Consider the following 441-nt stretch of genomic DNA (forward strand, 5'->3'; position numbering starts at 1 on the left):
AGGGGTGCCCGTGGAGGGGTGGTTGAACAGGACCCCATGGTGTGGAGGGCTGGATGAAGAGTAGATGATGGAGGGGTGGTTGAACAGTAGCCGGTGGAGTAGCGCGCGGTGGAGGCTGGATGAACAGGAGCCCGTGGATGAACAGTCGCAGGTGGAGGCTGGAGGAGGTCGACGGTGGATGAACAGTAGCTCGTGGAGGCTGGAGGGGGTCGACGGTGGAGATGAACAGTATCCTGTGGAGTCCCGTTTTGTGGTACGCGACACCCCTCCCGATGAATAGGACCCCCGTTTCGACCATAGTGCTCCAACACAAGTCCGTTTCGTCCGTTTTGCGGTACGCCACACCCCTCCCGATCAACAGGACCCCCGTTTCCACCGTAGGAGGTCCGTTTTCTCTGTTTTGCGGTACGCCAGAACCCTCCCAATGAACAGGATCCCGTT

Source organism: Triticum dicoccoides, chromosome 5A (genome assembly GCF_002162155.2).
Source record: "Triticum dicoccoides isolate Atlit2015 ecotype Zavitan chromosome 5A, WEW_v2.0, whole genome shotgun sequence".
In the NCBI taxonomy this organism is placed as follows: domain Eukaryota; kingdom Viridiplantae; phylum Streptophyta; class Magnoliopsida; order Poales; family Poaceae; genus Triticum; species Triticum dicoccoides.